The following is an 8,176-nucleotide window of genomic DNA, read 5'->3' on the forward strand; positions in this document are numbered from 1 at the left end:
CTCCCGCTGAGTAAGTCCTCCCTAGAGGACAGCCAGACAAGAGGAACAAGTATTCTTGAGTATCCTGCCCCAAAGATCAGAGCTGATCACAGGGACTACAAACCTGACAACTTTAAAAGTTGTGGACTTCAACGCCCAGAATTCCCCAGACAGCTGTCTGTGGAATTCTGGGAGCTGAAATCCAAAAGTCTTAAAGTTGTTTCAAGTTTGGAGACCCTGCTGTAGAGGCTGGCTGGGGAATTCTGGGAATTGAAATCCACACAACTTGAAGTGGTTGCGATGGATAACCACTGTGCCTTTCTGATTTTGGTGGGGCCGCTGAGCCCCCCCCCCCCAAGAATGGCACAGTCGCTGAGTCCAGGTAGTCCTCGACTTACAATCACAACTGCGATCAGAATTGCCGTTCTGGGAGTCGAAGTCCACAGATCTTAAAAGTAGCCAAGATTGAGAAACACTACTGTAAAACTATCCCCAACTCTCACTGCCTCTCTGCCTTAGTTTTCCTCTTCTGTGAAATGGGCATCCTATCGATCATTCTCTATAGGGCAGAATGACAGCAAACTTATCAGCAGAGGATGGAACCTGCAAACAGTCCATCCGTGATCCTATACCAGGGGTTAGGGAACCTTGGCTCTTTTAGGACTTGTGGACTTCAACTCCCAGAATTCCTGAGTCAGCATGGCTGGTTCAGGAATTCTGGGTATTGAAGTCCACAAGTCCTAAAAGAGCCAAGGTTCCCTACCCCTGTCCTGACGTATACCAATACTGGCTGAACTACAAGTCCCAGCATTCCTTGCCTGGTTGCCTGGAGCAATGGGAACTGGAGTCCAGCTGTCCCCAGAAGGCCACTGGTTCCTCCCCTCTGTGACGGGGTGTAGACCCCACACACCTTGGTACGTCTTTCTTTCGGCCTAGCCTCCTTACAGGGCTGTGTAAATAATTCCTTCCTTCCTTCCTTCCTTCCTTCCATCCTTCCTTCCTTCCTTCCTTCCTTCCTTCCTTCCTTCCTTCCTTCCTTCCTTTTCCCAGATCTATCTCAATAACCAGATTACTACCCCATCCTGATTCTAAATACCCCCTGCAAATGAGAAGAGGTACAATTAGCAATGTGAACCAAATTCCTGTTGCAGTTCTGTCCTTACACCAGGATAGTGACCTACCCCTAGCCCTGCAAACGGACCGGCTGTGTTCTCACAACCTGTTTACCTTGAATCCCGAATTATGCCATTTTCTGGGTTTGCACAAAACCCTGAACCCTAAAACTAACTCATAACCACAGGCATTCACACAACTTGTTACACCAGGGGGAGGGGAAATTCCAGATTTAAACGCAACCCAACGCAAGGTATTGTGTGAATGCAGCCGTTCGATTCTTCCTTGAGCTGGTTTAAACACGTTGAGGCTCACAGCCAGGGCTCTGGAGGGCTGGGAATAGCTTGAAACACAGCCCTTGGATGACTCTGGACCAATCCCTCTTGCCTTATCTGGCAGGGCTGATGTTTGCAGGATCAAATGGGAGGCAGCCGAACGGTGCCTGCCACCTTGCCCTCCCGGGAGAGAGGCGAGATGCAATTCTTTAACGCATAAACAATGTTTAAAAGCATGACCTGAACATGGAGAAGCCTCCTCTGGCCTGACACCACCACCCCCCTCGCCCTGTTCTCACTGCAATCAGAGGCAGCAGCCCCCATGGCCGAAGCAAAGCAAGGCTTCAACCTTGGGAGTGGAGGCACAAACCCATCCCTGGAAATTGGGATCTGGAGACACTTAATCCACCAGCCAAAAGCCCAGTCTGGAAGTCCAGCTTCCCTGGAACTGAAACACTACAGCGGCAGTAAATGTGCTGAAAGGAAAGCCTCTGTTTACCTTCCCTTCCTTCTCTCCTTCCTCCTTTCCCCCTTCTCTCTCCATCCTTTCCCTCTCCCTCCCTCCCTTCCTTAATATGTTTGTCACACTCCCTTCTTTTTCCTTCTTCTGCTTGCTTCCTTGGGCTGTTGCAACCCGGAGTTCTTTTCCTAGGCCAACCGAGATCCCTTCTGCTTGCTTAAAATTAATTAGCACAAATGAATCGGACGGCTTTTCCCCTTCGGAGAGATAGCGGTTTGTTGTTATGTTTTGGGGGTTTTTTGGGTTGGTTTTTTTTTTTTTTTCCCAGAGAGAAAGAGTCATCCAGAGGTTTTATTTGCAAGCAGGGAGAGCAACAAATGAGGATTTTTATAATTTCCTGTCTTTATTCCTGGGCTGTTTCTCTTTCTCTCCTTGCAGGAAAAAGGCCCTACATATATATTGTTCAAGAAGACAAGGTTAAAATGCAAAATACGAAAGCAAAATCTGAAAGAAGACCAAAAAAAAAAGGACAAAAAGCACAAAAACAATCAAAACGTTTAAAAAGGTGCATCGAACACCACCACCCCACATATACACTTATTATCTCCTCTAGTTGAATACTGATTAATACATCGTTATAACATTAGTCCCCACCTCTTGCAAAACAGGCCCTCTTTGAACTACTAAACCCATTTGCAAATTATTGACCTGTCTGTTATACCTTATATTAGTAACAGAGTAGTTAACAGGAAGAAGAATACTAAAACAAGGAAAGAGCCCTTGTGATCAACGGCAAGACACTGCTTGGTTTTTATTTACAAATATTATACATGAGTAGAAACAGCCATGCCTTCGTTGGGGGCTTTTGTTAAAGAAGAAAAATATATTAAATACCGATATTATAGGGCCATCAATGCAATGGGGGGGACCGCAAGGGAAGAATCAAACGTCAGGCTGGAGTAATCTCCCCCCACCTTCCCCAAATTAATAATATAAATGCCTGCAAACACGCCAGGCAGGAGAACTACTATCCGACCAGCCTTTCTTCCTGGGACACAGCACAAGATTGCCACCCTGGTTCCCCCCCCCCCAATTCTTGCCTTTTTTTTTTTTTTTTGCAAATACCCCCCCCCCACACACACACACACAATCCCTCTTTTTAAAGATGGGCTATGACTTCATGCCGCAGGAAGACCCTCTCAGCCCTGGCTCTTTGCAGAGATCTGCTGTTAGGCTCAGGATGGAGGGGGGGGGGCTTTTCCTTGAAAACACCCCCTCTTCCCAAATTTAAACCCCACACCCATTCGCCTCCTCCCACCTCCCCAAACCACGGGGACATAGGCTGCCAAGCAAAAAAAGGAAGAGGGTGGAAAAACGGCAAAACCCCCCCCCAAAAAAACGCCAGTTCCAGACAGCAGAGACCTTAACTATCCTTAAGGCAATGGGGGAGGGGGCGCCGAGACCCTTCCCCACATACAACGGAGTGTCCAGTTTAAAAAAAAAAAAATCCGAGCCTCGAGGCTTGCTCTCCTGTAAACACGGGCATCCGGAGAGGGAAAATCCCTGCTTTTCCGCTACACAATTTGCTATTTTTTTTAAAAAAAAAAAAAGGGGGGGGGGTAAATGCACGGAGGCATGGCATCATTCTGGCTTTAAAAGGGGAAAGGAGTGGAGGCTTCAAAATCCCCCCCCCAGCCATCCACCCACCCACCCACCCATATTCGTACTTCCTAACAAACCCCGATCTGTCAAGCTGGGAATCGTAGCTGGGCAGCAGCAAATAAGGGAAAGCTGGCTTGCGGCGCTACTCTCGAAGAACAGGCTCGGTTTTCAGCCGCCCCCCCCCACCCCCCGATCTCTGGATGGGGAGTTTCGGAGGCGGCTGCAGAAAATGGGGATTCTTGGCATTTTATTTTATTCCTCTCTCGTTTCCGAAAAGCCTCGCAACGCCTCCAGCCCGGGCGACCAGGCAGAGGCGAAAAGCGAGCCTGGGGGGGGGGGCGTTTGGGGGGAAGGGGAGGCGCGGGAGGGTCGCCAAGAAAAACACGACCGAGCGATCCAGGCGTCGCAAGGATGCTGGGATGCTGGGATCCAAACGGGCGCCGCTCACACCTTCCTGGCCAAGGTGAGCTGCTCTCTCCATGGGGGCGCGCGTGGAAATGGGGGGGGGAGAGAGAGAGGAAGGATGGAGAAGGAAGCGGGCAAGTCGGGGGCCCCGCAGCCCCCCTCCCCAAATTACCCCCCTCCTCCTCGGCCCCTCCGAAGCCCCCCCCCTCGTTAGCGCACCCCGACGCCGCTTGGCCCCCATCCGCCTTGCCGAGGAGGGGGCGCGCAAGTCGAGACCCCCCCACACCCTCCTTTCCTCCCTCCCGCCTCCAGAGGGGACCGCAGCGCCCGCCGCCCTCCCCCCCTCCCCGGCTTGGCCCTGCCGGCCTCCCCGGGGGCTCTGCCCGAGCTCCCCCCCCCACCCGAGATGCCCGGGGACGCAGCGGAACCCCACCCACCCCGCCACCGCTCGGCGCGCAAGGGCGCAGCCGCCGCTGGTACCTGCGCGGAGCCAGACGGGCGGCGGGTCGGAGCTGCGCCGGCCGAGGATGCTCCGGAGACGGCGCGGGGATTTGGGGCGGGGGGCGGCCGTCGCGCCCCTCTCGGTGGTCGCCCTCCTGCTGCTGCTGCTGCTGCTGGTTGTCGCCCGGGCTGCTCGGAGGAGGAGACGGTCGCGGCTCCCGCTGCAAACCGGGGCGGCAGCGGACTCCTCCTCTGGCTCTGCCGCCGCCGCCAAAGCGCCGCCCCGCCCCGGCTCGCCCCTCCTCTCGCTCCTCGGCCCGGCTGTCCCCAGCGGGCGCCGGAGGCTTCGGCCGGGCGGCGGGATTCCCTCCCCCGCGCCGGACTCCGGCTCCCTTCGCCGTCGCCGCCGTTTACAACACAGCCCCGGGCGCGCGCACCGGAGGCGCGCACCCCCTGCCGTCTCTCCCCCACCTGCTGCCCCCGCCCCTCCGGCTCCGCCCCTTCCCCCGCCCCGGAGGAGCAGCGCGGCTCGGGGGTCGGGCGGGGGGGGGGCATTCGGAGAGGGACGCCGTTGCGCCTTCCTGCGCGCCCCCCGCCCCGCAGAACTACAGGTGGTCCTGCACTTACGACCGCGATGGAGCCCCACAGTGATGTGGCCAAGTGAAACGTTAGTTAATAATAATAATAATAATAATCAATAATAATAATCTATAATAATAATCAATAATAATAATCAATAATAATAAATAAGACCTACAAATAGAAATAGAAAGACTGTGGCAAAAGCAAGCAAGGGTAGTACCAATAGTCATAGGCGCCTTGGGTGCCATCCCAAAACAACTGGAGCACCACTTGAACACCATTGGCATTGACAAATTTGCTATTAGTCAATTGCAAAAGGCAGCCTTATTAGGAACTGCTTCCATCCTGCGACGATACCTGTAATACCATCAAACATCCACATCTGCCTATCCCAGGTCCTGGGTAAGGACTCGATAGGTAGACAAAATGCCAAATCCAGTCTGAACATCTGGCTGACTGTGCGATGATTAATAATAATAATAATAATAATAATAATAATAATAATAAAGCTGGAAGGGACCTTGGAGGTCATCAAGTCCAACCCCCTGCTCAGGCAGGAAACCCTACACCATTTCGGACAAATGGCTGTCCAGTTAAGGGAGTTTTGCCCCATTGTACGACGTTTCTTGCCACCGTTGTTAAGCGAATCGTTGCGGTCGGTAAGTTAGTCGCAGGGTTTGGGGCATGAATCTGGCTTCCCCCTTGATTTTCCTTAATCAGGAGGTCTCAAAAGAGGGATCCTGCGACCGTCATAAATATGAAGCAGTTTGCCCAGTGCCTGAATTTTGATCCCGTGACCACGGGAGAGGCTGCGACTTATGACCATTTCTCACACTTACGACCCTTGCAGCATCCCCAGGGTCACGTGATCAAAATTCAGACGCTTGGCAATTGACTCGTATTTATGATGGTCGTAGCAATCCGGGGTCACGTGATCCCCTTTTGCGACCCTTCTGACAAGCAAAGTCAAGGGGGAAGCTGGATTCGCTTAACAACCCTGTTACTAACTTAACAACTGCAGCGATTCACTTAGCAACCGTGGCAAGAAAGGTTGTAAAACGGGGCAAAACTCACGTTAACAAACGTCTCACTTAGCAACAGAAATCTTTGGATTCAGTTGTGCAGGACTACAGTTTAAAAAGGCCCAGGATTCCATCTAACCCAGGGGTGGCGAACCTATGGCACGGGTGCCAGAGGCGGCACTCAGAGCCCTCTCTGTGGGCACGCGCGCCGTCGCCCCAGTCCTAGGCCTTCAGCTGGGTTTTAGAAAACCTTTTCGCTTCAGGCCTCCGCCACCATGTACAAAAAAAAAAAGGTTCAATCAATCCGTCAATTTCAACTTCTCGAGGGGAAAAAAAAAGATCTTGCAAAGTTGGAATTGATTGATTGAACTTTTTAGTCCCACCCAGTCTGCCGTTACCACTGCAGCCACGCCCACCCAATGGGCCACGCCCACCCAATGGGCCACACCCACCCGTCACCCAACGATGCATAAGTGGGTTTTGGGTTGCAGTTTGGGCACTCGGTCTCTAAAAGGTTTGCCATCACTGGTCTAACCTGTTTTATCAAGCTGGGCCAATGCAGATCAAGAGGCATTGCAAACCTACCTAACATTTTCTTCGACTAAGAAAGTGGGGGGCTATGGGGCTGCCTCCCCCCAAAAATGCAAATTTGCCCTAATACCGTGTCCTAATCTTGCTCTGTTCCACCATTTCTGATCTGGCTGCTTTAAGAGGCAGTCAGAACTGGACTGGCAAGAGAGCGGGTGTCTAACTTGCCCCCTCCTTCCAGCTCCTGTAGCCCATCCAATTTTCCTCCAAAGAGACCTCCACCACCCCACAAGCCAAACCTCCCCGTCGTCAGCTGCCTGCCTGGACAACCAGCCCAGCTCCATTCTTCCCACCAACGTGGTGTGGAGCGCTAATGCAGTATTGATCCGCAGAGGCTCAGCCAAAGGCTGACAGTTGCATGAGATGAAATGAGAGGGACAAACCAGCAAGAAGAGCGGAAAAAAGGGGGAAGGGCAATGGGGACTAGCAACTTGGCTCGGCAGTGCCATGGACCAGGAGTCTTCAGCTCCCCTTGCAGCAAATTTGGCCCCAAAGAGATGGACCCACTTTCAGTTCACTTAGGGAAGTGAGCCAAGCCACTGGCTGCAGAAGAGGGAGGGACAAGATTAAGAGGCAAAGTAGAGCAGAATTTAACTCTCTGGGTTTTCCCAGTTTGGCAACTTTAAGATGTGTGGACTTCAAGTCCCAGAATTCCCCAGCCAGCTGTGCTGCAAACACGGCAGGCAGGCGTACTACTATCTGTGCTGGCTGGGGAATTCTGGGAGTTGAAGTCCATTAGCTATGGAGGAGAGAGAGAGGGAGAGAGAGAGAGAGAGAGAGAGGGAGGGAGGGAGGGAGGGAGGGAGAGAGAGGGGGGGGCTTATTTTGTGCATTTTCTTTTTAAAACTTGTTTATTGTTCCCATCAGAATTTTTCCTCATTGCTTGGCGACTGTATATTTTCCCTATAATTTCAAACAAAGCAGCAATTGAAATACACCGCTCGCAAACAATGAAAGCAAAGATAGCTGACAGAGAAAATAATCAGCGTCAGGGCCTTATCCATGAATAAAGCACAAGTGGCTGGCTTGACACGTCACACTGAACCACAAACAAGCAACGCACACTAGATCTTTAGGCAGCTGTTTTAACTCTGATGGGTTAACCCAGCTGTTCCCAAGAAACGTGGGAAGAATTTCTCCAAACCTAGTTAGTTCCTGCAGACCTCAACTTGCAACTGAAATGGGACCTGGATTTCTGTTGCTAAGCAAGGCAGTTTGGTGAGTTGTGCCCGGTTTTACAACCTTTTTTTTTTTGCCACAGTTGCCACAATCGCTTTTCTCAGTTGTAACTGTGGTCGCTAAACGAATGGTTATAAATTGAGCACTACCTGTAATTGTCTGGGGGTTGGACTGGATGACCTCCAAGGTCCCTTCCAACTTTATTATCATTGTTATTATTATGGATCATCGCACAGTCAGCCAGATGTTCAGACTGGATTTGGCATTTTGTCTACCTATCGGGTCCTTACCCAGGACCTGGGATAGGCAGATGTGGATGTTTGATGGTATTACAGATATCGTCGCAGGATGGAAGCAGTTCCTAGTAAGGCCGCCTTTTGCAATTGACTAATAGCAAATTTGTCAATGCCAATGATGGTGTTCAAGTGGTGCTCCAGCTGTTTTGGGATTGCACCCAAGTAGCCTATGAC

General features: G+C 51.7%; 1 protein-coding gene across 19 annotated transcripts in view; it reads right to left on the reverse strand.

The window, feature by feature from the left end:
• NRXN2 (neurexin 2) overlaps positions 1-4,741 on the reverse strand; it is a 336,186-nt gene extending 331,445 nt beyond the window's left edge. For all 19 annotated transcript variants that reach the window (XM_039366158.1, XM_039366176.1, XM_039366159.1 and 16 more), the window contains exon 1: positions 4,375-4,741. The gene's annotated coding sequence lies outside the window, so the exon portion shown is untranslated. The remainder of the gene's footprint in view (positions 1-4,374) is intronic.
• Positions 4,742-8,176: the final 3,435 nt, after the last annotated feature.

This window comes from Crotalus tigris, unplaced genomic scaffold (assembly GCF_016545835.1).
Source record: "Crotalus tigris isolate CLP2741 ecotype Arizona unplaced genomic scaffold, ASM1654583v1 scf7180000020245.1906669, whole genome shotgun sequence".
NCBI lineage: Eukaryota > Metazoa > Chordata > Lepidosauria > Squamata > Viperidae > Crotalus > Crotalus tigris.